Source organism: Aquarana catesbeiana, linkage group LG06 (assembly GCF_042186555.1).
Source record: "Aquarana catesbeiana isolate 2022-GZ linkage group LG06, ASM4218655v1, whole genome shotgun sequence".
NCBI classification, from domain to species: domain Eukaryota; kingdom Metazoa; phylum Chordata; class Amphibia; order Anura; family Ranidae; genus Aquarana; species Aquarana catesbeiana.
In genome coordinates, this window is record NC_133329.1 from 49,475,579 (window position 1) to 49,499,009 (window position 23,431).

The 23,431-nt window shown below is 43.6% G+C and overlaps 1 pseudogene; it reads left to right on the top strand.

The window, feature by feature from the left end:
• The window catches only part of LOC141147955 (interferon-induced very large GTPase 1-like), an 81,644-nt pseudogene extending 65,575 nt beyond the window's left edge, over positions 1–16,069 (top strand).
• Positions 16,070–23,431: the final 7,362 nt, after the last annotated feature.

Genomic DNA, 23,431 nt, shown 5'->3' on the forward strand with positions numbered 1-23,431 from the left:
AGGCATTCATGTTGCAAGGAGTACACAATCACATGCAAGGGCAATTAATGAAAACACTTTGAGGCTTGCATATGATTTGATGATGGAAATCAGCAGAGCTTCTGCTCATTTACTAAAGCACTGGAACAAATGCACTTGTAGAGTGCACATGCATTTTGCAAAGTGCAACATATATTTGCTTTAGACAAATCAACACCACAGAACATTCAAGCTAATTTTTACGAGGGGGGGGGGGGGTTGTGAAATCTAGATAATTGCTAATTAGCAGCACACTATTTGGAGTGAGTTTAGGTGGGGGGGGGGGGTTGGGAAATCTAGATAATTGCTAATTAGCAGCACACTATTTGGAGTGAGTTTAGGTGTGGGGGGGGGTTGGGAAATCTAGCTAATTGCTAATTATAAGCACACTAAATACACTCAAACAAAATACATTCAAAATGAGTAGACTAGGTGGATATGTTCCCATCACTTCATGCTGGGGAGGTTATTGAAGGAAAATATACATGCATGACAAAAAATAACAGGAAAAAAATCCAGCATGTGTGAGGATAAAAAGGGGACATTCACACTATATTGCAATGATGGTAAGTAGTGTTTGAAGCAAGAAATACATTACATTATCAAAGATTACATAAAAGAACATGTGATGCTAATAAAAGAAAAATATCTTACCTTAATATAGTCCTTCTGCAGGACCTGGATGATGGCAGAACAGGTCTCTGGGATAATGATCCCCAGAGCCTGGGGGGAGATGCCTGCCGAGAACTTAAGGTCCTGCAGGCTTCTCCCTGTGGCCAAATACCGCAAGGTAGCGACCAGCCTCTGCTCCGGAGTGATGGCTTGCCTCATGCAGGTATCCTGCCTGCTGATATAGGGGGTCAGCAAAGCCAACAAACGGTCAAAAACGGGGTCCGTCATCCGGAGAAAGTTCCTGAAATCCTCAGGATTATTCTCACGGATCTCACGGAGCAAAGGCATGTGACAGAACTGGTCACGCTGAAGCAACCAATTCTTGGTCCATGAACTCCTCCTCGCCCTGTTCATGGACTGGTCTTGGGCTGAAGAATAAACTACAGCACCAAGCACATACAATGCACGAGCTCGATGACGAGTACGTACAGGTAACATGGTTTCAAAACGGTTGGCTGGTCAGAACGCACTAAACAGAACGCACTGAAGAACAGCAAGGCCTGTGAAGAGCGACCTGAAAATCAGGAACGAGCGGCCAATAAAACAAAGATTTCTCAATGCCAACTGACCAAACGCACTGAAAAGCAGATACAAACCTCACAAGCACAGACTGAACAACAGTTAAAACAAACTGAAAAATACGAGTCTCACAAGCGCGAATCGTCTCTCACCAAACTTCTACTAACACGAGATAAACACGAGATTAGCAGAAGGAGCCCAAAGGGTGTCGTACGGGCTATTGAACTTCCGTTTTATAGTCTCGTCGGACTTGGTGTACGTCACCGCGTACTAGGCTGTCGTACTTTTGTGTGGTCGTGTGTAGGCAAGTCCGTTCGTAAGAAAGTCTGCCGCAAGTCCGCCGAAGGTACGTCGGAAGTATGTCGGACAGGCTGTCGGACTTTTGTAGACGAAAAGTCCGACCGTGTGTACGCGGCATAAGAGTTAATATGGGAAAACAATTTCTCCTTTCCACTGATGCTTTCCAATCCTTGTTCCACAAAAAAACCCAAATTTTCAAAAAACATTTTTCATTGGGACAAAAAAGTGAGGTGAAATCTTCTGAAGAGGAGGAAAGACAGCAAAACAAATGTCACAGGGGTGATAACCCTTCCCTATGTTTTCCAAAAAGCTTAGAAAAGATTTTTTGGCTGGAGCTAAACACGTTAAAAATGTTCAAAATTACAAACAGATTCTACTTAACAACAAACCTACAGTCCCTGTCTTGTTTGCACCGCCTGTATACTGCTGTTCAGAGTATATAGGGCCTGGTGGCCCCACACCTTTCCTTATTTTAATTTGGGTGCGGGGTTCCCCTTAATATCCATACAAGACCCAAAGGGCCTGGTAATGGACTGGGGGGTACCCATGCCGTTTGTCTCACTGATTTTCATCCATATTGCCATGACCCGACATGACATTAAACCCGCAAGCAGTTTTAAATGAGATGTTTTCCTTTAAAAATGACATTTGGTGCAGGGACTGTTCTAAACATGGGAAACACGCGTCACTTTACAGGCATACTATAGACACCCCCCAGGTACGATATTTAAAGGAATATTTCACTTTTTTTTTTTTACTTTAAGCATCATTAAAATCACTGCTCCCGAAAAAACAGCCGTTTTTAAAAGTTTTTTTTGCATTGATACATGTCCCCTGGGGTAGGACCCGGGTCCCCAAACCCTTTTTAGGACAATACCATGCAAATTAGCCTTTAAAATGAGCACTTTTGATTTCGAACGTTCGAGTCCCATAGACGTCAATGGGGTTCTAACGTTCGTGCGAACTTTCGGTCCGTTCGCGGGTTCTGGTGCGAACCGAACCGGGGGGTGTTCGGCTCATCCCTACTGTGGAATCTTTTCCAAGTCAGCTTTCATTTTCCGCCAGTCCCTCACTAGTTTTTCACTAACACAAAATTCTCTACCTGCAATAGTGTTGGTACTTTCTTCTGCTCTTGACACAACCTTAAGTTTGAAACCAGCTTCGTATGAACTGCGTTTTTGTTTTGGTCCAGGATTATTGGTAGAAGTACTGGGATCCATTTCTAACAGGATAAAAAAAAAGACTTGTATAGTTTGAGGCCTAATGCAGGCTGATGATATTACAGAATGTGATGGCATGACTGTTTGCATAGAGCAGCCTGTGTTGGGGCTCATAATATACTGTACATTCTACCAGTGTCCATTATATACAGCCTGCCAGTGCCCATTATACCGGTATATAGCCTGCCAGTGTCCATTATATACAGCCTGCCAGTGTCCATTATATACAGCCTGCCAGTGTCCATTATACCGGTATATAGCCTGCCAGTGTCCATTATATACAGCCTGCCAGTGTCCATTATATACAGCCTGCCAGTGTCCATTATATACAGCCTGCCAGTGTCCATTATATACAGCCTGCCAGCGTCCATTATATACAGACTGCCAGCATCCATTATATACAGCCTGCCAGTGTCCATTATATACAGCCTGCCAGTGTCCATTATATACAGCCTGCCAGTGTCCATTATATACAGCCTGCCAGCGTCCATTATATACAGACTGCCAGCGTCCATTATATACAGCCTGCCAGTGTCCATTATATACAGCCTGCCAGCGTCCATTATATACAGCCTGCCAGCGTCCATTATATACAGCCTGCCAGTGTCCATTATATACAGCCTGCCAGCGGCCATAAAATTTGCCCAGAGTGCCCCGTAACATAAAATTTCCCCATCAGAGTGCCCCGTAACCTAAAATTTGCCCATCAGAGTGCCCCGTAACATAAAATGTGTCCATCAGAGTGCCCCATAACATAAAATTTGTCCATCAGAGTGCCCCTTAACAGAAAATTTGCCCATCAAAGTGTCCCTTAATACAAAATTTGTCCATCAATGTTACTCTTAAAATAAAATATACCCATCAGAGTGCCCCTTAACATAAAATGTGCCCATCAGCGTGCCCCTTAACATAAAATAAGGGTCACGCTGATGGGCGCATTTTTTATGTTAAGGGGCACTCTGATGGGCATATTTTATTTTAAGGGGCATGCTGATGGGTATATTTTTAATATGCATGCTGATGGGCACATTTTATGTTAAAGGGCACTCTGATAGGCACAACAAAATGTTGCCTCTTAAGAAAATATGCCCATCAGCATGCACATTAAAAATATACCCATCAGCGTTCCCCTTAAAATAAAATCTGTCCATCAGAGTGCCCCTTAACATAAAAAAAGTGCCCATCAGCGTGACCTTTAAGAAAATATGCCCAGCCATTAGTGATCATTAGTTCCCACATACCTGTATCTTGAATGCAGGAGGGGCGGATTGAGGTAGAAAGATGTAGAAATCTTAAGCCGGCAACCGCGAGTAGCAGGGGGCGGGGCGCGCATGTGACGTTATGCCCCTGCTCGCCCGGGAGTGTGAGCTCGTCTTCGAGACCTGTGAGGAGCAGGGGGCGGGCGCACGCACACACACAGCATCACTGGTTACTGGTGAAAGCCGTGGTCCCAGCAAACTAGTGACGGCGTCGGCGAACCCAGCGCCACGAGACCTGTGGTGAGGAGCAGGGGGCGGGTGCACGCACGCAGCATCACTAGTTGCTGGGGAAACCCACGGTCCCAGCAAACTAGTGACGGCGTCAGCGAACACAGCGGCACGAGACCTGTGGTGAGGAGCAGGGGGCGGGTGCACGCACGCAGCGTCACTGGTTACTGGGGAAACCCACCGTCCCAGCACACTAGTGACGGCGTCAGCAAACACAGCGGCACGACCCCGCCCCCTTTTCTCCTCCGATACTTGCATTTTTGCTAAATGACTCGAGTATAAGTCGAAGTGGCTTTTTTCAGCCCAAAAAATGGGCTGAAAAACTCGACTTATACTCGAGTATATATGGTATATATATATATATATATATATATGGTATATATATATATATATATATATATATATATATATACATATCTATATCTATAGATATGTAAGGAGGTTTATTAAAAGATCGTTTCAAACGATGCAAAAAATCGTATAGGAATAAAAAGCACATGGAGCAGTATACGAGGTAATCAACACAAGATGAAAACACAAGTACTTACTTTTTTTCAGCACTTTACGGATCCGTCTGTACTGATCCGTCTCCCTGAGTTTGAGGTCGGACCATCTTTTTCGAATTTGATCCTTCGAGCGCTGTACCCCAAAATAAGCCTGTAAAGTCTTCACCACCTTCGCCATTATTTTGGCTTTGCGCAAATTTGGCCCATACTTCCCATCATAGTCCTTTTTTTTAAGAATGGCCACCATTTCCACCATCTCTTTAAAGGACATATTGGAGGCCTTAAATCTAGGCTTCACAGATCTTGACGTTTCGGCCTCCGGGCTTTCTTCGCTACCTGAGGTAGTACACACCTGATGTGTCTCCGCCATTATTCACCCCACTACGCACCGTAAATAAAAATGGGCGGAGAACATGAGTTAAAATCGAACGTCAGGGGCGGGCGACGCAAGCGGAGTTTCACACATGCGTAGTGTATAAAGAGGGGCCTTGTGCACGTGTCGTACGTACGTTCTGTGTGTAGAATTAAGGGGCAGAGAACATGAGTTAAAATTGAACGTCAGGGGCGGGCGACACAGGCGGAGTTTCACACATGCGCAGTGTATAAAGAGGGGCCTTGTGCACGTGTCGTACGTACGTTCTGTGCGTAGAATTAAGGGGCGGAGAACATGAGTTAAAATTGAACGTCAGGGGCGGGGGCGACGCAGATGGAGTTTCACACATGCGTAGTGTATAAAGAGGGGCCTTGTGCACGTGTCGTACGTACATAGAGTCAAGAGTGGGTTATATGCGTAAACAAAAAGAACGTCAGGGGCGGGCCAAGTAGGCATAGTATTACGCAGCTTGCTCCCAGCTGATGGTGGCTTGCATGTGGATTTTGTGAACACAAGTGGAATTTTTGAACTAAAGTGGAGAGTTAATAACCAGGAGCTGTGCTTTTGACTGCTTCTGCTTGCAAGTGTTGTTTTAGGGGTTTTTATTTATTTTTATTTTTTTCCTTTGCTATCAGTTTTTAAAATACTTTTTTTTTTTTCTGACACTTTTTAAACACCTTTTTTTTTTTTTCCTGCTAATTAAGGGGAGTGGTTAATTGTTCCCAGGTGTATAAAAGTGTCTACACACACTCCCCTGGAGCTTGCTCCCAGCTGATGGTGGCTTGCATGTGGATTTTGTGAACACAAGTGGAATTTTTTAACTAAAGTGGAGAGTTAATAACCAGGAGCTGTACTTTTGACTGCTTCTGCTTGCAAGTGTTGTTTTAGGGGTTTTTATTTATTTTTATTTTTTTCCTTTGCTATCAGTTTTTAAAATACTTTTTTTTTTTTCTGACACTTTTTAAACACCCTTTTTTTTTTCCTGCTAATTAAGGGGAGTGGTTAATTGTTCCCAGGTGTATAAAAGTGTCTACACACACTCCCCTGGAGCTTGCTCCCAGCTGATGGTGGCTTGCATGTGGATTTTGTGAACACAAGTGGAATTTTTGAACTAAAGTGGAGAGTTAATAACCAGGAGCTGTGCTTTTGACTGCTTCTGCTTGCAAGTGTTGTTTTAGGGGTTTTTATTTATTTTTATTCTTTTCCTTTGCTATCAGTTTTTAAAATATTTTTTTTTTTTTTTCTGACACTTTTTAAACACCCTTTTTTTTTTTTTTTCCTGCTAATTAAGGGGAGTGGTTAATTGTTCCCAGGTGTATAAAAGTGTCTACACACACTCCCCTGGAGCTTGCTCCCAGCTGATGGTGGCTTGCATGTGGATTTTGTGAACACAAGTGGAATTTTTGAACTAAAGTGGAGAGTTAATAACCAGGAGCTGTGCTTTTGACTGCTTCTGCTTGCAAGTGTTGTTTTAGGGGTTTTTATTTATTTTTTTCCTTTGCTATCAGTTTTTAAAATACTTTTTTTTTTTTTCTGACACTTTTTAAACACCCTTTTTTTTTTTTTTTCCTGCTAATTAAGGGGAGTGGTTAATTGTTCCCAGGTGTATAAAAGTGTCTACACACACTCCCCTGGAGCTTGCTCCCAGCTGATGGTGGCTTGCATGTGGATTTTGTGAACACAAGTGGAATTTTTGAACTACAGTAGGTGACCGCGATATTGTGTCAATCTCGCCGCACTTCTCGGCGAGATTTGACACCTACGAGCCCCGTCGCAGGAGCCAGCGCCGAGATGGCTCGCTCATCGGGAAAGGAAAACTTTGTTTTCCTTCCGCGATGAGTGACAGGCAGCGTTGACAGCTGTCTAGTATGAATCCTGAGGCGGGAACACCGCGCCAAATTTTAAATGAAAAAAACGGCGTGGGTTCCCCCCTCGCGGTAACCCCGCCCCCTTACGACGTCATGGTCCCAGCATGCGCAGGGACTCTGGCATCATAAGGGGGCGTGGCCCCAGAGTCCCTGCACATGCTGGGACCATGACGTCGTAAGGGGGCGGGGTTACCGCCTATATAAATGGCTCCGCAGCTCGCACACAGCATTCGAGCCGGAGAGAGCGTCGTGTCAACATCGGGGAAGAAGAGAAGAAGAGAAGAAGCGGAGAGACAGCGGCGGCGAGACAGCGGCGACAAGACAGCGGCAGCAGACCGGGCCCCTCGCTGGCAATAGAGCTGGAAGAAGATAGCGGCGGGGCCCGGGAGAAGAGGCCGAACACCCGGAGAAGAGGCCGAACACCGGGAGAAGTCGGAAGGAGACCCCCTGAAGTCGGAAGAAGACCCCGGAGCTGACTAATAATTACTCTTAAAACCTGTGTAGTGTGTTTTTTTTTATATTGACACTTTTCCCTAGATGAATGGGTAGGGGTACCATGTACCCCAAACTCATTCACACAGGGTGGGGGGCCGGGATCTGGGGGCCCCCTTATTAAGGGGGGCTCCCGGATTCCGATAAGCCCCCCGCCCGCAGACCCCGACAACCAACGGCCAGGGTTGTCGGGAAGAGGCCCTTGTCCTCATCAACATGGGGACAAGGTGCTTTGGGGTGGGGGGGCCGCAGGGCGCCCCCCTCCCCCAAGGTACCCACCCCCCCATGTTGAGGGCATGCGGCCTGGTACGGCTCAGGAGGGGGGGGCGCTCGCTCATCCCCACCCCCTTTCCTGGCCGGCCGGGCTGCATGCTCGGATAAGGGTCTTGTATGGATTTGGGGGGGACCCCCACGCCGATTTTTCGGCATAGGGGGTTCCCCTTACAATCCATGCCAGACCTAAGGGCCTGGTATGCCTCCGAGGGGGGAACCCACGCCGTTTTTTTCATTTAAAATTTGGCGCGGTGTTCCCGCCTCAGGATTCATACTAGACAGCTGTCAGCGCTGCCTGTCACTCATCGCGGAAGGAAAACAAAGTTTTCCTTTCCCGATGAGCGAGCCAGCGCGACATTCACAGTACCCTGTCGCCAAGAACCAGCGCGATGGTATTGCGCTGGAAACACAATCTCGCGGTCAGGTACTGTAAAGTGGAGAGTTAATAACCAGGAGTTGAAAACAGGAGTTTAAACAGAAGTCTTCTAATCTGTAAGTAACATCTTAAACTTCCCTTAAGTAATTGTATTGTAACTGGGAAATGAGTGCTAGCAGGGTTGAAGGTTTTGCTCAGTGCACAGTGTGCCACATGTATGCAAAATTGGTGCAACAGCTCCAGGATGGATACCGCTGTGACAGATGTGAGCAGGTTGCCCTTCTGGAAGCTCGCATTAGAGATCTGGAGGAGCAAGTTGCAACACTGGGCAGAAAGGACAACCTTGAAGGGGGTCCTCTGCTCGCTGAGCAGGTGTTCAGTAGGGTTGATGTGGAGGGTGGAGGGGCAAGTCAGGATTATCAGATAGGAAGATGGGTTAATGTAGTTAGAGGGAGTGGAAGGGGCTCGCAGAATAGGAAGGCCAGTCCTGTGTTTGTGCATCAAAACAAATTTGCCAAGTTGGGTGAAGATGTGGAGGTGGCAAACACAGAGGTGGCAGCCCTAGATGTCACTGCTATCCCTAACAGCCGGGAGAGCAGCCCATCTAGTAAAGGTGGTGAGGGGAGTGCAGGTAGGCCTAGACAGTTGGTGGTTATAGGGGATTCTATAATCAGAAGGACTGATAGAATAATTTGTCGCCAGGATCGCCTCAACCGAATGGTTTGCTGTCTCCCTGGTGCTAGGGTTCGGCATGTGGTGGACCGGGTGGATAAATTACTGGGAGGGGCTGGGCATGACCCAGCTGTCTTGGTCCACGTTGGAACCAATGACAGTATACATGGAAGGTGGAGGCTCCTTAAGAATCAATTTAAAGAACTAGGCTGCAAGTTGAAGGGAAGGACCTCCAAGGTGATATTCTCTGAAATATTGCCTGTGCCATGCGCAACACAGGAAAGGCAGTGGGTGATTATAGAGCTGAATGCATGGCTCAAGACCTGGTGTAGGGAGGAGGGATTTGGGTTTCTAGAGCACTGGGCTGACTTTTCATTGGGGTGCAGCCTATATGCTGAAGATGGTTTGCACTTGAATGGAAGGGGGTCTGCTGTGCTGGGGGAGAGGTTTATAGGAAGGCTGGAGGAGTATTTAAACTAGGATTGAGGGGGGAGGGTGAACTAGAATTACATCAAGAAGACAGGTCAGTTAGGGGTCAGACATTAATGGAGGGTGGAATGGGGACAAATGGGGGGAGGGTTATGGCAGGTGTCAAGAAATTTCCCATGTTGCAAACAGCCATTGGAAACTGTAGTGCCATTTGTACTACTAAAAAATATATGAAAAACACCAGACCAAAATGTATTAATGCATTAAAGTGTTTGTTCACCAATGCCAGAAGTCTGCCAAGCAAAATAGGTGAGTTGGAAGCTCTGGTGCATGAAGTGAACTATGATGTAATCGGTATTGCTGAAACTTGGCTTCAATCCTCACATGACTGGGCTATTAATATTCCTGGCTATGCACTCTTTCGGAGAGACAGGGTAAAAAGGAAAGGTGGCGGGGTCTGTCTCTATGTGAGAAGTGATCTCAAAGCAAGTGTGAAAGAGGACCTGATTGATGGAGAGTGTGATGAGTCTGAAGCATTATGGGTGGAACTGCATATAGATGGGCGTAGTTCAAAGTTATTCATTGGAGTTTGTTATAGACCACCCAATGTTAACGAGGAGGTGGAGACTCAGCTCCTTGCACAGATGGAAAGGGCTGCAAGGGCTGGGACAGTGATAATAATGGGAGATTTTAACTACCCAGAAATTGACTGGAGTAATGGCACTGCTGGGACAGTTAAAGGGCAAAAATTTATAAACCTAGTACAGGACAATTTTATGGTCCAGTTTATTGAGGCCCCAACTAGGAATGAAGCTCTGTTGGACCTGGTAATCTCAAACCATGCAGAGCTTATTACTAATGTGCAGATAAAGGAACACCTGGGTAGCAGTGACCATAACATGATTTCATTTGATGTTAGCTGTAAACAAGAAATACATAAGGGAAAGATAAAAACACTTAACTTCAAGAGAGCAAATTTTCCAAGGATGAGGGCTGCTCTCGAGGACTTAGACTGGGAGGGAATATTGGCAGCGATAAACACAGAACAGAAATGGGAATTCTTCAAAAAGACTGTTTGGGACCTCACTGCAAAGTATATTCCCATGGGCAATAAGTTTAAAAGGCTAAAAAGAAAACCTATGTGGCTCACGGTCAAAGTTAGAAAAGCTATAAACAATAAGAAAAGAGCTTTTAAAAAATATAAAAATGAAGGAACACTAGTGTCATTTTAAATGCTACAAAGAATTTAACAGAATATGTAAAAAGGAAATCAAGGGTGCAAAAATTCAAAATGAACGACAGATCGCAAAAAATAGTAGGACAAACCCCAAAAAATTCTTCAAATATATTAATAGTAAAAAGGTCAGGTCTGAGCATGTAGGCCCTTTACAAAATAATCTAGAGTGGGTGACTGGGGACAAGGAGAAGGCTAATTTATTAAATACTTTCTTCAGCTCTGTGTATACAAAAGAGCATGGGGAAGTTCATGTCCATAATGGGGGTGGTATTGACACAGCCCCCAATGATCCACAATGGCTCAAAAGTGATATGGTCCAGAAATATTTAGACAGAATAAAGGTGGATAAAGCACCTGGACCTGATGGCATCCACCCACGGATCCTAAAAGAATTGAGCTCTGTAATTTCAAAGCCATTGTATCTAATTTTAAGGGACTCATTAATGACAGGAATGGTACCAATGGATTGGCGCAGGGCGAACGTGGTGCCTATATTTAAAAAGGGATCAAAGTCTTTACCAAGTAACTATAGACCTGTTAGTTTAACTTCTATAGTCGGGAAGATACTGGAGCGTTTAATAAAAGACCACATAGACGAGTTCTTGCTGGAAAAAAACATTTTAAGCAACAGACAGCATGGGTTCATGAAAGACAGAAGTTGTCAGACAAACCTGATTTCTTTTTATGAAGAGGTAAGTAAAACCTTGGACAGAGGGGTGGCTGTGGACGTGGTTTATTTGGATTTTGCAAAAGCGTTTGATACAGTTCCGCACACACGGCTCATGTGTAAGTTAAAGTCTACAGGCTTGGAAATATCAGTTTGTAAATGGATAGAAAACTGGCTAAAAGACAGAATTCAGAGAGTAGTGGTTAATGATTCTTACTCTGAATGGTCTAAGGTTATCAGTGGTGTACCCCAAGGTTCAGTGCTGGGACCCTTACTCTTTAATATCTTTATAAATGATATTGGGTCTGGGATCAAAAGTAACATTTCTGTCTTTGCAGATGACACCAAGCTATGCAGTGGAATAACGTCCTTACAGGATGTCTCCAATTTACAAGCCGACCTCAATGCACTGTCTAATTGGGCGACTATGTGGCAGATGAGGTTTAATGTTGAGAAAAGTAAAGTTATGCACTTGGGGGCTAAGAATATGCATGCATCATACATGCTAGGGGGAGTACAACTGGGGGAATCTGTAGTGGAGAAGGATCTGGGGGTTTTGGTAGATCATAAGCTCAATAATAGCATGCAATGCCAAGCTGCGGTTTCCAAAGCGAGCAAAGTTCTTTCTTGTATTAAGAGAGGTATGGACTCCAGAGAGAGAGATATCATTTTGCCCCTGTTCAAATCATTAGTAAGACCTCATCTGGAATATGCAGTTCAGTTTTGGACACCAGTTCTCAAAAAGGATATCGGGGAACTGGAGAAAGTGCAGAGAAGGGCAACCAAACTGATAAGAGGCATGGAGGAGCTCAGCTATGAAGAAAGATTAGAGGAACTGAATTTGTTCACTCTTGAGAAGAGGAGAATAAGGGGGGATATGATCAACATGTTTAAATATATAAGGGGTCCATATAGTGAACTTGGTGTTAAGTTATTCACTTTACGGTCAACACAGAGGACAAGGGGGCACTCTTTACGACTGGAGGAAAAGAGATTTCATCTCCAAATACGGAAAGGTTTCTTCATAGTAAGAGCTGTGAAAATGTGGAATAGACTCCCTCCAGAGGTGGTTCTGGCCAGCTCAGTAGATTGCTTTAAGAAAGGCCTGGATACTTTCCTAAATGTACATAATATAACTGGGTACTGACAATTATAGGTAAAGTTGATCCAGGGAAAATCCGATTGCCTCTCTGGAATCAGGAAGGAATTTTTTCCCCTGCTGTAGCAAATTGGAGCATGCTCTGCTGGGGTTTTTTGCCTTCCTCTGGATCAACTGTGGGTATAGTATTGGGTATACTGGATTGTACTTTTTTTTTTTTTTTTTTTTTTTTAATGGTTGGACTGGATGGACTAACTATGTGCAGTGTATAAAGCGCTGTTATGTATTGTGTCGTACGTACGTTCTGTGCGTAGGTGATAGTGGACCGGGACACTACTAAATGAAGGTAATTTTAAATTTATACTTTTGATCAAGACTTTGTAGCAAGCGGCTTATATGGCTTGACAGATTGATGAGGCCTACATAGGGATAAGATGATGAGGGTTTAGCAGAAACCTAATAAGTGTTTTTTGTCTTGTGACTATGTTTTACAGATATTATGAATCCCCTATTTAAGGATCCAGAGTTCCTTACTGCTTTTATCTCTAAATATAGAGAGATGAGGAATTTGTGGGAGGTGAAACACCCACAGTATTATTCAAAGCATGTGAGGAAGTCAACGCTGGAGAGACTTCTGTCCTTTGTCCAGGCGACCATCCCAGAAGCAACAATGGAGACATTGCTCAAGAAAATTGGGGTCTTGAGGAACATGTATAAGAGGGAGCATAAGAAGATCCAGGAATCAATGAGATCAGGAGCATCAGCAGATGATGTTTATGTACACAGGCTGTGGTACTACAATCAACTCCGTTTTCTTGATGACCAGACTGAAGCCAGGGCATCACTTTCAACCCTTCCCTCCACCCTTCCCTCCACCCTTCCATGCACCCTTCCCTACACCCCAGCAGAGGCTGATGAGGAGCAAGCTGGGTCTTCCATCCTGGATGAACCGGATATGACCATCTGGAGTCAGGTAAATTATTTTAACAAATATTTACTGTACTAATATTAATGATGTTAACTGGATGTTATAATTGTCTAAAATAATTTTGCCCTCAAAATTGTGTATACATATCAATTGACAGTAGTGGCTAAATATGTTTGGCACCTCCTTCAAAAAATTAGGGTGTCTGATTAGACTCTTTTATTAAAGAGATGTATTCACATTGAATTTGCTAGTCATGAGAAGCAAATTGTGTGTCATTGATGAACCCAAAAAAATATACTAAAACTATGTCCTTTTTTTATACACAGGATGAGTCCATCCAGGAGGAATGTGTGGAAAGTGGCAGGCAGGAGGAGACCGGGCCCATGGACAGCCTGGAGGAGGCCAGATTCACCATCATCCTGGAGGAGGCCGGACCCAGTGTCAGGCAGGAGGTGGCTGGTCCCAGTGAGGTGGCTGGTCCCAGTGACGTGGCTGGGCCAAGTGAGGTGGCTGGGCCCAGTAGGAGCCTGACCGAATCCCAAGTGCCTCCCCTCTGCCTTCTTAAAAAAAGGGCCAGGGAGGGGATGGTCACACAGGAGGCATCCCTGCGCCTCATGCAAGAGGCCACCCATTTTTTAAGGAGCCCCCCCGAAGCGGAAGAGTCCTATGGCTGCTACTTAGCCAGCAGGCTTCTTTAAATGGATTGGGAGCAGCGCCTCATTTGTGAGTGACTATTTGGGGAAACAATCCAGAAGGGGCTGCAGGGCACGCTAACACGAAACACCCAACTACATGAGGCAGCCCCCCTCCTCCTCCTCCTCCTCCTCCTCCTGCCACAACTGAAACACCAGAGCCACAGTCTCCAAAGAAGGCTACAGGGAAGGCTGCAGGGAAGGCTGCAGGGCAGCGTGGAGGAAAGGCTGCAGGGAAGAGAAGAAAGTGATGACCTGGGTTCAGTCTGGTCTGACAGAAGACGCAGGCTGTTGTAGTACCACAGTCTGGGGACATCTATATCATCTGCTGGTGCTGTTGATCTCTGGGATTCCTGGACCAGATTGTGCTCCCTTTTATATGGACTCCTCAAGATCCCAATTTTCTTGTCCACAGACTTTTTCCAGCGTTGACTTCCTCTTTATTTTATTTAGACCATGAATAAATGGATCTTTTTTGAGTTTATGAAAAGACTTTATGTGTTTTATTTTAAATCATTGATTTTAGACACAATGTTAAATTAACAAGGGACAACAATCTCATTGAGTTTGCAAAAACACACCAAAAATACATTAATAATGTTAATAATGTTCGAGTGGTAAGTCTTAAAAAAAAAAAAGATACATAACCAAAAACGGTTCTTTGGGTTACCTTTATATACAAAAAATAAAAAATCACTATAAAAACAAAAATAATAAAGGGTTCTTTGTGGTAACTTTACAAACATCAAAAAACAAAACAAAAAAAAAAAAAATTAAAAATGGGTTCTTTGTGGTAACTTTACAAACATTAAAAAATAAATAAAAATGGGTTCTTTGTGGTAACTTTACAAACATCAAAAAATAAAAAAAAATAAAAATGGGTTCTTTGTGGTAACTTTACAAACACCAAAAAAAATAAACAAAAAAAATATAAAAATGGGTTCTCTGTGGTAACTTTACAAACACAAAAAAAAAAAACATAGATAAACATAAAAAAAGTTCCACAACAATCATAAAATAAATATCTGGATAAAAATTACAAGAAAAGATGACTCCATCAAAAAAAAACAAGTGTAAAAAGTATTATTAGTATGGAAACATTGTTTTTAAAAAGCATATCATATCATTCATGAGATCAAAGAGAAAAAGAATCCAGAAATCAGTTTGGGAGAACTCTGTTTGAATATGAACAGCAAAACACCTTCGTTCTTTAGAGCATTCGTAAAGAAGACATTAAATGCGCTGCATTCAATGATCACAGATTTTGCAGCATGAGGAATGTGCTACCTACAATACGAACACTAGTTTTACTAGACCAAGTGCTTCCGTTTAGTTTTTGCTTATGAGCATGCGTCGTTTTTTTGTCCGTCGGACTAGCATACAGACGAGCGGATTTCGGGGTCCGTCGTAGTTACGACGTAAAGATTTGAAGCATGTTTCAAATCTAAAGTCCGTCGGATTTGAGGCTGAAAAAGTCCGCTGAAAGTCCGGGGAAGCCCACACACGATCGGATTGCCAGCCAGCTTTAGTCCGTCGGCGTCCGTCGGACTTTTGTAGACGAAAAGTCCGACCGTGTGTACGTGGCATTAGAAGTTTGTCAGTCTCAGATTTTCTGACAAGTGTATGTGAGATACTAAAGGAAGAATTAGTGATCCCACAGAATGAGATCAAGGCTGATGTTGGACAATTTTCATCTGACATTCAGCTCTTCCTCCAAGATACAGAAACAGAAGTCTTATCAGAGCTGCAATCTATGGATATAAAGTCTGTACTCTCCAGGGTGACGGTGAAGCCTCAGGATGAATTGTTCAGGAAGGTTGTTGGCTGTGGGAAGCAATGTCCTTTCTGTAAAGTCCCCTGTGAGGCCGGAGGTGATGAACACAAGGAGCACTTTGCTACCATCCACAGACCTGAAGGACTGGGAAGATACAGAAATAGTAGTACTGAAATTTTGGTCACGCATATATGTAGTACAGCTGTTGAACATTTAAAAATCCAGCCACAAAATACAAATCACACCCATACAAAGAGTATCGTACCATTTATCCAGATTGGGCCATCCAACCAGATCCCAGCATCGAGTCATCAGATTATTGGAAATATATTTTTCTGATGTTTAATGAGGAGTTTGCTAAAGAATATGATGCAAAACCAGCAGAAATACCAGAAGGCTGAAAATCTATTACAAGAGAAAAAGCTCTGCAAAGCTTAACTACTTGCTGCCCGCCCGCCGTCATATGACGGCGGGACGGTGCAGCTGTTATCCTGGGCCGCCGTCATATGACGGCGCAGCCTTCCAGGCAGCCCAGGGGGCACGCACACGCCGCCGGCGGCGCGCATGCGCGCCCGCCACATCGCTCGGGTCCCGGTGCGCGTGCCCGGCAGCCACGATGTCCGCCGGGCACCCGCGATTGCCCGGTAACCGAGCAGGACCGTGGATCTGTGTGTGTAAACACACAGATCTACGTCCTGTCAGATGGGAGGAGACCGATGGTGTGTTCCTTGTACAGAGGAACACCGATCGGTCTCCTCCCCTTGTGAATCCCCTCCCCACACAGTTAGAATGACTCCCTAGCAACACATAAACCCCTACAGCGCCCCCTGCTGGTTAACCCCTTCATTGCCAGTCACATTTTACAGTAATCAATGCATTTTTATAGCACGGATCGCCGTATAAATGTGAATGGTCCCAAAAATGTGTCAAAATTGTCCGATGTGTCCACCGCAATATTGCAGTCACAATAAAAATCGCAGATCGCCGCCATTACTAGTAAAAAAAAAATAATAATAAAAATGTTATAAATCTATCCCCTTATTTTGTAGACGCTATAACTTTTGCGCAAACCAATAAATATACGCTTATTGCGAAATTTTTTACCAAAAATATGTAGGAGAATACATATCGGCCTAAAATGAGGAAAAAATTTGTTTAAAAAAAAAAATTTGGATACTTATTATAGCAAAAAGTAAAAAATATTGTGTTTTTTCAAACTTGTCACTCTTGTTTTGTTTATAGCACAAGAAATAAAAACCGCAGGGGTGATCAAATACCACCAAAAGAAAGCTCTATTTGTGGGGAAAAAATGATAAAAATTTCATTTGGGTACAGTGTTGTATGACCGCGCAATTGTTATTCAAAGTGCGACAGCGCTGAAAGCTGAAAATTGGCTTGGGCAGGAAGGGGGTGAAAATGCCCTGTATGGAAGTAGTTAAAGAAAATGTTCACTAGCTAAACAGAGAAGACAAATCAACAAACAACATGTAATTCCTCAACCAACTTATTACCTGCAAATCATTTTATTGTTATTAAAAATAACCTTTTCATTGGTTTTCTCTAATTTGAAAAACATTCTTAAAAATGTCCTCACAGACATGTCTACAGTAATCAGGGTGTGAACAGAATTTCTTAGAATCCTCATTACCCCGATGATATAATGGGCTCATTGCCAGAACATACAGTACCAATACATATTACAGGTGATTGTTGTATCCATTGACTATGGCATTCCTAGCACTCCACTGGAAATGTTATAGTTGTTTCACAAATTTGATATATCTCTCTAGTAATGAATATCTGTTTATATGTTTCATTGTGCTATAGATTATAAGATAATAAGACAGAACTTCCATTTAGCACTGGATGGATTTCAGCATTTGTACTAAAATAGATAATCTCAGTATCTACTGAGCAGAGCTAGGGAAGGTTTTGTACAATAAAGTTGATTAAAGTATTTGTAATGTATGTGCATGTCCTCTAGAGGACAGCGTTCCCCAATAACTTTAGAGTTTTACATATTGAGGGTATTTTATCAAAACTGGAGCAGACAGAATCTGGAGCAACTAGGAATGACAACCAATCAGCTTCTAGATTTACTTTTCAAAGTTTAAGTGAACAAGTTAAAGATAGAAACTGATTGCTTGAAATGAACAGCTGCTCCAGACTTCTGTCTGTTCCAGTTTTGGTAACCCCCCCCCCATAGTGTTTAGGTATATACAGTATGTGTGTATTACTGTGTGTGGTTACATTCAAAGACCTAAACAGCCCGTCCATTATAACATACAGAAATGATTTTGCCACTAGCTTAATATGAATGGGATTTCCTAGATTTAGCACCATTTAGTGGCCAAATATTGTATTTTCCATTTTAAATCACTGAAAAACATTCATCCAGCACAGGAAAGGGCCTAATGCCATTTGTTTATTTGCCCCATTCACACAGAACAAACATACGTCATTTTCAATGGACAAATCACTAAGTGCATTTTTTTAAAATAAATCTAGCCTTATGAATTTCAAATAAAAATGCTTTTAAGTGTTTATAACCATTTTGCATAATCTTGTTAATCTCAGCAATGTTTCCTTCTCATTTTTTACTTACTGTATAATTTAGGTAAATAAAGCTTTTCTCATTATTTTTCTTTTTCTTCATGTAATGCCGCGTACACACGAGCGGACTGTCCGACAGAAAAAGTCAGACGAAAGCTATTCATCGTATATACCGATCTTGTGTATGCCTCATCTGACTTTTTTTTCAAAAAATCTGACGGACCTAGAAATAGAACATGTTCTAAATCTTTCCGACTGACCTAATTCCTATCGGGAAAACCGCTCGTCTGTATGCTGGTCCAATGGTCCAAAAAAGACGCATGCTCTGAAGTAAGTACGAAGCTATTGGCTCCTGGCTATTGAACTTCCTTTTTTTAGTCCTGTCATACATGTTGTACGTCACCGCGTTCTGGACGGTCAGACTTTGGGTTGACCGTGTGTAGGCAAGAATGCTTGAATGTAATTCCGTCTGAGTTACGTCGGAGAAACCATTGAAGTTTATTATGACGGCTAAACCGGTTGTGTGTACGCGGCATAAGACAACTAGATTGTTATATCTTGGAATGATTATATTGGTGTCAGAAGTGATGTTTGGGGATTAAAGGGATGGGTAAGTGTAAGTAACTGGTTCATATTGTCTGTTTAAAGCTGACCTATCATCAGATATACTTTTTATGTTAACTGCATGATTGGTAATATTTAATTCTTCCAGATATTTATTACCCCTCATAGAGATCGCAGTACTCCCCTGACATTGCCTTCATCTGCTTGTCTCTCCTGAAGGATTGGGCCAGCTTTCTTCAGGCATCATCCAGGGTCACCATCTACTTCTTGGACTGAGATGCCAGTTCTCAGACATGACATGTCAAATAAACTGTAATGTCCCGTACAGACGATCGGACATTCCGACAAAAAAATCCATGGGATTTTTTCCGACCGATGTTGGCTCAAACTTGTCTTGCATATACACGGTCGCACAAATGTTGTCAGAAATTGCAAACATCAAGAACACGGTGAGATACGACGAGCCCAGAAAATTGAAGTTCAATAGCCAGTGTGGCTCTTCTGCTTGATTCCGAGCATGCGTAGAACTTTGTGCGTCGGAATTGTGTTCACACGATCGGAATTTCCAACAACGGATTTTGTTGTCGGAAAATTTGAGATCCAGATCTCAAATTTTGTGTGTCGGAAATTCCGATGGAAAATGTCCAATGGAGCCTACACACGGTCAGAATTTCCGACAAGAGGCTCCCATCGAACATTCCATTGGAAAATCCGACCGTGTGTATGCGGCATTAGTCTTGGCTTAACTCTTGTTCTCTAATGCCTGACACAGATAAACCTCTGCTGCAGCCTCTCACCTTGTGATGTGCCACAATTTTTAACACTGCAGTCTGATTACAGGGGGAGGGGAGACTGAGGAAATGCTTCCTCCTGTCTGCAGTAGACTGTTGACATCATCTAAGCCCAAAGTTGCAAAATGGAGCGCAAGGATGGATTTTAATGATAAAAGGCGAATAGTGTTGTTTACTGTGACATGTCAGTAATGCATTCAGGCAGTCTTGTAAAATTAATGAAAGGTCTACAGTACATTAGGATCGGGTTTAGGAATTCGATTACAGTCTCTGGGTTTGGTGTGATAATCCTTTTATGTCAATTGATTGTAAATTTCACTGATGCTAAGAACACCTAAGAGAGGTAATGAGAAGAAAAATAAACACTTTTATGCACATATTGTGGTCTTGTGTTATCTTATAACCTCTTGCATACCGGCCACTGTAAATATACGGCCAGTCCACTCCTCTATCATACCAGGAGAATGTACCAGTATGTCCTCAGGGAACTGAGCTCCTGTGCATAAGCAGTACTGTTAATGTGCTGTGATTGGACACAGTGGATCACAGACAAAATGTACAGCGCCAGTGAAAGTTGCTCTGTACCATATGATCACTGTGGCCAATCACAGCATCACAGAGAGTAAAAAGAAGCTGCAGCTAGCAGTCATGGTGCACTAATTGGATGATGATCAAGAAGCCCTAAAGCACCAATCAACAGCCTCCACCAGCAAGCACCAGTGCAATCCATTGTAAATCAAAAAACTAAAATAAAATGCATCCTCCCCCAAATAAAACACAACTATTGTATGTCACAAGTGAACTGTCGGTATGCATGTACATGGAAAAAAAAGAATAATAAAAACCAGAATCAAGCTCAACCTTGGTGTATCAAAGTATATAAAGTATCCCTAGATAGGTGAGAAACCCAGAAAACCACTTGACACATTCAAAAATTAGAATAAAAGTAATTCTTTATTGAAAAACCTAGTACATACAAAAACCTTCTGTCTAATGCATAAAACCTAAAAAAAAATGCTTGTGTGGTGAGCATCACCCCCCCCCCCCTGCCAAAAAGGAAACAAACAAGTGCACGGATGAAATCCTGGCAGGTATATATACCCAGTAGGGACCATAGTCTGTGTAAACTATTGTGACAAACCTAGCCGGGACAGAGGCTGTTGGAGAGGACTGAATGCAAGCCTGTTGCCTTTTGATTATGGGCCCTGGATTTTCAATGGAACAATACTCTTTGTGAGGTGAATGAGAAATCCAGTCTGAACTGTACTAATCGGTCTCCGTCGTGTATATATGTATATATTGTATGTTTGATTCTGTTGGGGACTCCTTACTGTAGATTTGTGTCCCTGAAGAAGGAGGGGGGATTCCTCCAGCAGCCCCCTGCTGATAAGAATGATTCATACTGTTGGGACACATCCTGTGAGGAGATGCTGGTGTCATCAATTCCAACTACCTGTGTTTATGTTAATTGAAGGAGCTGATCACATTGTCCTCTATACAATGTAGGAGACGGGACGACTCCTATTGGAGCTGCAGCTATTGTGTTTATACTACTGTGTGAAGCTCGGTGCCCACAAGTCTGTCATCTGGTCTGGGTACATTTTTTAGTTAATTAGCTCATGGTAATTATGTTAATTAGGTTACAGTTGTATTGTTAGAGGAGGTTCCAACAGCATATAAAGTCTTGTAACTTTGAGTCATAATAAACAGTTCTGATGTACTCCAAGACCGGTGTTGTCTAATTCTTGGGGGTTCCTATAGCCAGATCCATTGGACTCGTGTTCCAGAACTTAGGAATCGGTATACTGACGGAAGCACTCAAGCGGAGTGTGGGACGTTCCGTGACATTGGTGGCAAGCAGCGGGAAAGCTTCCTGCAGTCTGGGACATCCACCGCTGATGTGGCTTCCCTGTATACATGTATACCCCAAGATAAAGGCTTGGAAGCTGTTTGATACTTTTTAGAAAAAGAGTCGAGAATTGCTCCCTTCCAGTGTTCCTTCATCATGGAACTATTGGAGTTCGCCACTAAACGGAGTTATTTCTGGTTTGACCAGCAATATTACCTTCAACTACGCGGCGTGGCCATGGGCGCTAAATTCGCCCCCAGCCTCGCCAATTTATTTATGGCGAAGTGGGAGGAGGATGTCGTCTATACCAACAGGGACCCTTCCCTCATCATGTGGGCACGGTACATTGACGACATCCTCCTCCTATGGAAGGGGAGCGCTGAATCACTCGATTCATTCTTTGAACATCTGAATGATAATGATCGGGGTATCTCCCTATCTTATACAGCTAGTAACCAAAGAATACATTTTTTGGACCTAGAAATTGAGATTTGTAATGGTAATTTTCAGTTCCAGACCCACTTTAAAGCTACTGACAGGAACAGCTTCATACCACCTGATAGCTGTCATCATCGGTCGTGGCTTGATTCTGTGCCACGGAGTCAATTCCTCAGATTACGTAGAAACTGTTCAAATATAGACACCTTTAAGGCCCAATCTGCACTTTTGAGGGCTAAGTTTGTGGATAAAGACTATGACCCCCAGCTTGTGGATCGCGAGCTTCAACATGCTCTTGAAACCAATAGGGAATCACTCCTGGAGGAAAGGCCCAAAAGAGAACAGAGTGAGATCTTCAGGTGGTCTCTTTTGACCTCTTTTTCTACCCAACACAGGCAAGTTAAAGCCATTCTTTCCAAGCATTGGGACATTCTTAGGAATGATAAAGTCTTAGGCACAGTTTTACCCGATAGGGCGAAGGTTATCTTTAAAGGAGCCCCCACGCTACAGAACAAAATTGCTCCTAACATCATTAACCCCCCTATACGACAGCCACTTTTCCATGAGATGGAAGGATTCTACTCATGTAGGAAATGTATTGTGTGTCAACACAATCCTGGCATCGGAAGGAAAACTGTGTCATTTGCATCATCAGTTACCCACAAAAGATATTCCATTAAACAGTTTTGTACTTGTTCCACCAGCTACATCGTATACCTAATTACATGTCACTGTGGGAAACAATATGTGGGCCGCACCATTCGCTCCTTTGCGATAAGAGTGGCGGAACACATTGCCCTTATAAAAAGTGGGGACACTAAACACATTGTCCCCCGACATTATCCACTTGCCGACCGCCTCACGCATATATACGTGAGCAGAGCGGCACGGGCAGGCAAAATCACGTACCTGGTACGTGATTGCCTTCCCGCGGGTGGGGGGTCCGATCGGACCCCCCCCCGGTGCCAGCTGCGGTCGGCATTTGGTTGGGAGCGATGACAGACGAGGGGGAGGCCATCCGATCGTGGCCCCCCCCTCGCGATCGCTCCCAGCCAATGAGAAACATCCCCTGCCTCTGTATAGTACACAGAGGCAGAGGATGTGATGTCATCTCTCCTCGGTCTGGCAGTTTCCGTTCCAGCGCCGAGGAGAGATGACATGTAAGTGCACCAAACACACACACACACACAGTAGAACATGCCAGGCATACCTTACACCCCCGATCCCCCCCGATCCCCCCCAATCACCCCCCCCCCTGTCACAAACTGACACCAAGCAGGTTTTTTTTTTTTTTTTTTTTTTTTTCCTGATTACTGCATAGTGTCAGTTTGTGACAGTTAGCAGTGGTGGGACAGTTAGTATTAGCCCCCTGTAGGTCTAGGGTACCCCCCTTACCCCCCCCTAATAAAGTTTTAACCCCTTGATCACCCCCCTCATCAGTGTCGCTAAGCGATCATTTTTCTGATCGCTGTATTAGTGTCGCTGGTGACGGTAGTTAGGGACGTAAATATTTAGGTTCGCCGTCAGTGTTTTATAGCGACAGGGACCCCCATATACTACCTAATAAATGTTTTAACCCCTTGATTGCCCCCTAGTTAACCCTTTCACCACTGATCACCGTATAACCGTTACGG